This window comes from Hylaeus volcanicus, chromosome 4 (genome assembly GCF_026283585.1).
Source record: "Hylaeus volcanicus isolate JK05 chromosome 4, UHH_iyHylVolc1.0_haploid, whole genome shotgun sequence".
NCBI lineage: Eukaryota > Metazoa > Arthropoda > Insecta > Hymenoptera > Colletidae > Hylaeus > Hylaeus volcanicus.
The window spans coordinates 28,634,916-28,643,364 of NC_071979.1; the positions used below are offsets into that span (position 1 = coordinate 28,634,916).

Sequence of the window (8,449 nt, forward strand, 5' to 3'; positions counted from 1 at the left end):
ATCTCGCTGGTGTTCAGCAAAGTGGCGTGTTGAACATATAATCGAATATCGACTTAATTCGTGATCTATCTACATTTACGTCGATATTTTGGTAGAAATTATCGTTTTACAAAATCTTGCGATCAAGAAATTTACATAGAACATAGAATTGCGGTAACATTGACCGAGAAAACGAAGAATCGAAGATTGTCCTGAACGGAGGCAGATTCTGCTCGAAGATTCAAATTTACAAGAATCTTTGATTGCAAGTATGCAGTAAGTAATATTAGAGATAAAAGGTTCTCTTCGTTGCGTAAACATTATGTCGTGACCGAAATATAGGCGTGGCAGTTAGAATAACACGTAATATGTTTACGCGTAGGTATTCGGTTTGAAAATTCCTGGAACATCCCCTCCAGACCCTCGCGTCCTTTGTATACAGACGTTCAGTCCCAATGTAAACACGAAAAGTTTAACTCATTCAAAGTACGTAGTTTTCCTTTCAGACACGTAAACGATTCTAGATTTTAGCTGTACTATACATTTTGTATATTCATTTTAATTCAATAAGCTTTAAATGTTTCCTTTTATATTTTTCAGTGGACGAAGAGGAAAGCTGTGTTGGCGCCAAAGTGCAATCAATTCTCTCGATCTTTGTGCAACATAATCAATCAATTATCGTCATTTGTGCAACATAATAATGTTATTAATATTTGCATACTCAAAGACAATGACGGTACGATTATGCTCGAATGTTTAGTAAAATCATTTATTTCGAAATACTTTGGCTCGTTTCGAAACATTGCGATGTTCACATATATATTTAACAATTATTTAAATACCTCTAAATATAAATATATTTCTCTCGGAGTTTATTGTCGCTATAAACTCCGAGTTGAGAGCTTCTTAGTTCCATCGCGTTTGTTTCGAGCATTTCAAATTACGAGGGTGAAAAAAGGACGAAATTAAGCTACGTGCTCGGAATTTATTTTCCATTTCTCCGAATGCCTTTTCATTTCCTGAAACTTGAAGCACGTTAATTTTGTTTGCACGCGAAATTGCGGTCGTGCACTTTTGGCGTTTCTTGCATAGTAAAGTACTTTTTTTCTTCTAGAGCACTCCGTGAGCTCTAACTATAATTGTTCAAGTACACGCGAAGTTAGAGTTAGTATTGTTACGCATTTAAAATTCATTCGGAGCCACGACGCTCTCATTGTTTTATAAATGCGGAAGTGGAGTTGAATTTGCCACTGTTATGGAACTTTCAGTCGAGATGGTAAACTTTTTTCACCTTTGTGTTTTTTTTTTCTATAACAAAGTACACGCAAATTGGCGATGCCAACGATTGTTGTTAGATCCTACGATAGAAAATCGTACGTAATATTTGATTGTCGACTAATTTAACCTTTATAATTCTATTGACAATAACGTATTTATTGTATACGACCCTAACCTCTATGGCGGTTAGAAACGTCGCCATGTTTGAGTTAATAGTTCTTTGTTTCCTTTATTTAAAGTGTAATTTTCTTTATCATTCGTTAACACCTAGATGTAAAGTCCAACGAGTTTCAAACCAGGACTGAGAATTTTATTTCAAGAGATGTACCAGATATAACATAGCAATTTATCAAAAGTCTAATCTATCAGAGTTACTGAAGAAGAAAAGTGTTACAAGAATAGTAATACTTTACTTCCTTCTTAGAAGTTCAATTTTCTTTACTTGTCACTTACAAGTAGGATTAAAATCTGACAGCGTTTAAATTAGGATTTATAACTTTATTCAAAGTAATGTACGAGATTCGATATCTCAGTTTTTCTCTGAACTGTGATTTTTCTTCTTACAAAGCCCAATTTTCTTTATTTTTCGTTTGTAACTGGAATTAAAATCACAGGTCAAGTTACAATGTATGACACAAAAGTTATAACATTTTTAATGATGATTCAGAACTTTCTTCGACCAACATGCATATACTGGTAACGCAATTTTGTTGAATATTGTTTACTTAGATATATAAAATGTAGTTCCATTTCATCAGCTTCACACAATCCAGAATGTTCTTTATCGCTCACTTAGACAAATTTAAATTAGTATTACAATTTTATTTATCTACCACAATTTTATTCAAACCTGCAACTCCCAACGTTCCAGTTATACAAAACATTGATGTCCCCGCGAGACGTAGCTCGATGAATCAAACATTTTCCATTTCCATTTCCAAAGACGTAATTTCCTTAGCGACAGCGTTGATTCTTTCCACCCGGTCGCAAACAGATTCGTCCTTGGCCGAAGGGTACTCGAGCTGTGTATCAACGATACGATAACGTGCTGCGTGTCGTTGAGCATCGTGCTCGTGATACATGGGTTCCGTGAAACTCGGTCGACCCAGAGGCCAAACACAGAGAACGTTGGTCGGATTTTACTCGCCGCGAAGGGCCGATCGTGAGTGTCGTTCGTAATTAACGTGGATGCGTAGCGAACGTGTGCTTCAGCCGGGTCGCAGGACCCTGAATCTAGTCGCTTTGTAAAATGTTCCTCTGCCGCGTGTGGAATGACGTCACGCGTTCATTTTCCTTCCATCCATCGTGCTGTCGACCCGATACGCCGCTCGCACGCTATTTCCTCTCGAAACGCTCGACGATTTCAACATTTTCACCGCACGTTCACTCGCCCTACCCCACCGCTATCTTTTTGTTTTTCCATCGGGAGCGTGACTGCCAATACCCGAAAAATATCCGAATGGTGTGGACGAAATTTGAACATCTGTTATTCGAACAGTAACATTATACACTCGGATGTGGGGATTTTGAAATTTTTGCCACATCTTTTGGGCACGTGTTTTATGAAATCTCGAATTTTCCAAATTTCCATGCTTTTTTGAGATTTAAAGTTCCTCCAAAAATGTTCGTTTCGTTATTAAATGATCCCGGGCTCGTATTTTTTATTAACCGACTGGTTTCGCCCATCTGGGTTAAGCAAAGACAAGTTCAAGTACACGAAAATGTAAACATGACCCATTTGGATAGAAGTGAAAGGGCGAGGTTCAATCGCTGTTCCACGACCTAACTTCGAATTAAAGTTTCTCGCGATTTCAAAATAAAATAAAATTTCTCCTAAAATAAAATTTCACATTTCGTATAAAAATCCAAAAATGAACACAACAGAATTTTTGGGGAATATTTAAATTATACACGATCCAAGTAGCATTCGATATATAGTTCATGACGCCTGAATAATTGATTTTCTAATGGCTTCGATAGTGTAACTGGAAGCCCGAGGGTAACAAAACGGCAGACAGGTGATCAAAATTCCCCATAGCGAGCCATTAAAGTTTATACGAGATCGTGTGACTTTCATAGCGCGATCCATAACGGTCTTCAACAGCCATTAACCCGTTTCTTGAGCGCGAAATGCATCGACGAACATTACCCGTCCAGAACCAATCATTATCCTAGCTCGATACCCCGCCGAAGACGGATTCGCGCGCGCACTCGGCGTCGTTCCTGCAATTTGACTACGTTTCATAATAAATTAAAACCCTCCTTCGTCGGCAAATAACGTCCAGCTGCGGTGCCGTAATTTTTGCCACAAGTAAGAAATCAATACTCTGATACGGTCATAAATCCACAAGATGGCGTCAGAACGCGCGTATCGTGTTTGATCTTTCGCGGCGAGGCGAGCGCGTGCAACGAGCTCGATGTGCACGCGGATGATAAATCTTATCTCGCGACGGAGGTTCGGTTTGGTCAACGAGCAAGCCTCGATTCGCGTCTCGATCGAGAAATGGGACGCAAAGGTAAGAGAAAAACGAAATTGTATAGATGGCAGTGTGAGAGTTTCGTCCGATGGGGGGCGTGGGGTAAAGAAAACGTCGTCTGGCTCCGCCTATTTTGGCCATAGCTCCGCCCGGTGATACGCATTTATGCGTATCGAACGAAGTAATTCTAATAGAAGTCAAAGATCGACTTAGAATAGTTCCACTCACCTAGGGCAGATCGTTGGAGCTCCGTATTACAGGCACGCGAAGTTAGAGGAGTAGGTGCAGGCAATAAACAGTGACACGGTTTAATAATACACAAATTTTATTTTATTCATTTTTTTTCTTCCCGCAGAATCGAGGAAATCATTTGTTGAGAGAACAAAACCTCTGCAATATGAATAGCAGTTACAAGTAAATATGTACAATAATATATAAGTGGTTGCCTTTCATTTTTTTTTGTTGCCATTATCAACTGTTTTCTGTTGTTTGTCTGGTATATTCCTACTTCTCGCACTGTTAATGATAATCGATAATGATAATCAATTAATTAATTAATTAATAATAATGATAATAATTATAAGAATCGCACTGAACCGTATTAAGAATATTTCCATACGTCCACCTGGTAATGGAGGTACAATCGTAGGCATACCAATCGACCATCGAATCATGACAATTATTGACAAATTGATAGAACGGTCCTTTTTATTCTGCTTCGCATTCCATTTCGCCCACCCTTTGCATCACTCCCGCCAACACCCTCTTCTTCTCCCTAATACATGCATTTCCGATTTCCCGTTGCTGTTTACCGTCCCCTATTGCTATTTAATTAAACCCCTCCCCCTTGTCTCGTGTGTATCGTTCCCGCACACGATATTTAGGCGTGCACTTCGCGACACGCACCTAACCTAACTTCTCCCTCGCATTTGTTCCTCCATTTTCTCTCACACTCTTCAAATATTTAGAACGCGTCGTATTTTCACTCGTACCTTCGATTTCAGCCCTTCCCAAAAAACAAAAACCTTCGAGTCTTACTTCGCATAACCCCTCCCCTTCCCGTCTACGCCTCTTATCGTAAAATTTTTCTTTTTCCGTCGAAAATCATCGAAAGACTGCGTCGATACTCGACGAGCACGAAACTGGCTCGCGCAGTCGTTTTATTACACCTCCTCGTTCATTGTAACCTCCCCCTTCGTTCTTTGTTCGCCACGTTTATTATTTCATCGGCTCGCTTCCTAAGATTAAGTCCACTAAGCGTTCCCTACCGTTGATTAAATGCTCATTGCGACAAGAGAGCTCAACGTGGCTCCTCCCTTGTGATCATTGCTATAGGCCAGGAGCGCGAGTGGGCTGTCCATAGCGCGCGTGGGGGGAAACCACGCCTTTCAGGGGCGGGTGGCTCCGCCCATTATCGAATACTGGGTTGGACAAACAGTGGTATAATTGCGTTTCGCAATACCGATTGCCTGCTGCTATTTGGTATTGGTTTCGGTTCGAATTTTTTCCGACCTTTCGATGACCAAGGTCATCTTCGACCCTCCTTGCATAAATTTTGCTTTTTCTTCCGAAAAGAGTATTTACATAGTCACGAATGAATTAGCGTTCGAACGACAAATCGGATACGAAATACCGGATCCTCCTAAATTTTCTCGGTGAACTATACAATGATTTTTCATTCTTCCGAATCAGATCTATCATGCAACGAAGAGTTGACGTGATACCTGTTGAAGTGTTACGTCAGGTCTGATATGGTTTTGGGACACGCCCACTCAGGACAGACCGCTCAAGCTCCAACCTATATCGCTCTCAGTGTTCCCATCGCTATTTTACATATACGCCACTTACTCATCCAGTCTAATCCTCCTTGCACCGTATCGCGAAAACTCTCGTTGATCGTGGGCCATCCCCCGCCCTCCCTCCCTCCCTCCCACCCCCCTTCCCTTATCATCCGACTTCCGCGTTCTCATCCCCTCGCCAACACTTCTCGAGCATTTCCTGCGGTACCAACCCCTTCTAACTCGCTTCTCTAACTCCCCTCGAGGATCGTCCTTGCAGGCCGCGCGTCTCGCCTCCTTTTCTGCCTCCTCTATTCGCTACCCTCGCCAGACCAAGACCAGAGGGACTCTCCGTGACAGCTTTACGTGGCTCAACAACGACCGAGAAAAGGACCGCACTTTTCGTCTGAAGGAGTATCGCCACGTGGCAATTGCGCGATTGCAATGTCGGCACCCGTGAAACCTTTCTCTGGAGATTTAATCTACCCTCTCTCACGTTCTCCTCCCCTCCCTGCTACGCTGTTCTCGTCTTTCATCTGCTGTTCTGCTCTCTGATTCTCGTTCTTATCTCGTCTCTGGCTGCTCTTCCTCGCTAGCCCTTCCCTGTCATGCTCTAGTTCTCGTCTCCCCGGCATCTCTTGCTCTCGTGGCTCATCTCTTGGTCTCGTTTTTGTTAGGCGGTAGTTTTACACTCACTGCTATTTCGTCTCTCTACTGGCCAGTTTTAGATCATCTACCAGGTTCGTCACTGGTTCCCATTTCTGTCTCATGGCTGTCTCTACCCCTACCTTCGTTTTATCTTAGCTCGATCTCACCCCTCGTTCTTCCGTTCCTCTTTTTTAGCCACCTCTATTCCGTCTCTAATCCTATATCACATTCTCTGTACCCTCTCCTCTAGTTCCCCTTTGTACCTTACTTCTTCTGCGCGGCCAGTTGTCGTTCCCCAGGTTGGTCAAGGCGTCTCAAGGTGTCGAGTCGAGGAGGACTCGACGACCGCGTTACTCGGTGAAAAAATGGCCGAGTCGCGTTGCTCTCTCGGACGATCCTCGAGTCTTCGCCACCTCATCGTTGAACCCTGTTCTCTCTCGTCTCTACGCCCCGTCTCTCGCGAAATGTCTTCGTTTATATTTCGGTTTTTCTTTCTTTTTTCTTTCTTTTTTGTTTGTTTGTTTGTTTGTTTACAATTGGTTCCTGAAACGAAAAGCCCACCTCGCAATAATTAACGCGCGACCCCACCCCTCGTTAACAGGTTCCGTCGACGCTTTGTCACGATCGTCCCGGTACGTTCTTCTTCTTCTTCGTCTCCTCCTTCGTCATCGTCATACATCTTATTCTTCTTTTTGTTATCTGTGTCGTTAAATAGTAATCATCTAAACAATGAAAGCGGCAAAACGTCTCGAGGAAAAAGGTGTCCCTGAGCGCGACGGAAGGGGACGACGACGACGCGACGCTTCTTTGGGAGAGGTTTTCGCGAAACAGAAGAGACAAAAAAAAAAAAAAAACGAGAGAAACAAGATACCGTCGCCCAACGTCGTCCTCGTCCCTTTCAACGCCCACAATTATCGGCCGCACCTGCACAGGACTGCGCGCGACATGTCCAACGCTCGAGATAAAAAGGAGTATCTGTTATCGACGATCGCGGGAAGCGTGGGTGGGGTTTCGGGAGGGGGCGAGGGTGTATACGTTCTATCATCCGTAACCGTCTCCCCCTTCCCGTCCGGTTCGTGTCTTTTTTTCCTTCCTGTTTGTACGCTGTCTTTGTTTTCCTTCGTGTCGCAAAGAAAAAAAGAGCAACCGCGTGAACCGCGTGTTTCCCTGGGTTTTAGCGTCGATATACGGTGGTGGGCTGCCGGTCCTGCGCAGGTATCACGTAAAAAGAGGGACGCTCTTCTCAAAAAGTTGCATCATGTGAAATCGCATCAACTAAGTTCCTATGTTCCTTTAAATCCTTATTACAAGTACGGTAGTAATAGTAGTAGAAGTAGTAGCAGCAGTAGTAGTAATAGTAGTAGTAGTAGTAGTATTAATAGTAGGTTTTTTCTCGTTTTTTTTTTTTTTATTCGTTTTTATATGATTTAAGCATTTTTTTATCATTTAGTTTTCTGGTTCTGATAATCTAATAGACATCTAAAAATAACACCCATTTTTTTCATTATTATTTCATATTTGTATCTCCTTAGCGTTCTCTTTTTTTATTATTTTTATTTTAGTTTATCGATTCAAGTATTACTTAAAGATTCCTTAAACGTTAGACTGAGGGCCGCGTGATACGCCAAACACTGCAGGCCACGGGACGTCGGGGGGGGGGAGGGGGGGGTGGGTGGTAGTGGTTAAACCGACGGGTTACGGTCGCGCGGACGGGGTGGGGTGGTGTGTCGATTATTTAAAAATTGCGTGTCGTTTGCTTTCCGATCGTGCACAAAAATACGTGCCGCGTCGAAAAAACGTCCGTCGTTGATTTGTGATTTTAAAGAACAACGCGTATGGCTCTGCGTGTGTGTGTGTGTGTGTTTGTGTGTGTGTGCGTGTGTGTGTAAGAGTATCCGAGTGTTTTTTTTCCGGTGGGAGGGGGGAGGGTAGGGTTCCCAAAAAGATAAATCCCCGCGAATTACGAGGATTACCGACCCGACGACACGACGACCTCGACACTCCCCCCGCGACCCCCTCGAGTCCAGAAAATCATACGCAGTTCGCATACCACTGTTGAATTACATCTTACATTTATTTCTAGCGGCTGGAGTAACAAGTTTTTGTTTTATTATTTTTTTTTTTCTTATTTTTGTCATTCGTTCTGTCAGCTCAATACTGCGTCATATTTCATATTGCTGCTGTTGTGATCTGTACCCGAACCGTCCGTTCACAGTAAACCCTTCCACGCATGCACACTTCTTGGGGGGGGGGGGGGGGGGGGGGGGGGGGGGGGGGGGGGGGGGGGGG

General features: G+C 43.0%; 1 long non-coding RNA gene across 1 annotated transcript; it reads left to right on the top strand.

The window, feature by feature from the left end:
* The first annotated feature begins 7 nt into the window (after positions 1 to 7).
* On the top strand, positions 8 to 7,030 carry LOC128875005 (uncharacterized). The gene is made up of 2 exons (XR_008456728.1): positions 8 to 255; positions 580 to 7,030. It is a non-coding gene; the product is annotated as an uncharacterized LOC128875005 (long non-coding RNA).
* Positions 7,031 to 8,449: the final 1,419 nt, after the last annotated feature.